This window comes from Tupaia chinensis, unplaced genomic scaffold (genome assembly GCF_000334495.1).
Source record: "Tupaia chinensis unplaced genomic scaffold, TupChi_1.0 Scaffold000363_1, whole genome shotgun sequence".
Taxonomy (NCBI): Eukaryota; Metazoa; Chordata; class Mammalia; order Scandentia; family Tupaiidae; genus Tupaia; species Tupaia belangeri.
In genome coordinates, this window is record NW_006159860.1 from 23738 (window position 1) to 24004 (window position 267).

Consider the following 267-nt stretch of genomic DNA (forward strand, 5'->3'; position numbering starts at 1 on the left):
GGTTACTGCTTCTGCTTGAAAGGTTGATGGAATTGGGCCATGGATACACCATTCGCACGTATGTCGAGCCTCATCACCTGAACACGCACAAGCTGAAAAGGAGTGGACTGTACACCAACACCTGCACAATCCTCTGAAACTCCAACTGTCCAGATCTTCAGACCAATCAACATTCCTTCTTTAATATGATAATGATAAAGATGCTGGCCATAAGCCTGCTTCTTAGTGGGGGCACTGTGACAAGCCTACATCAGCCTTGTACGCAGA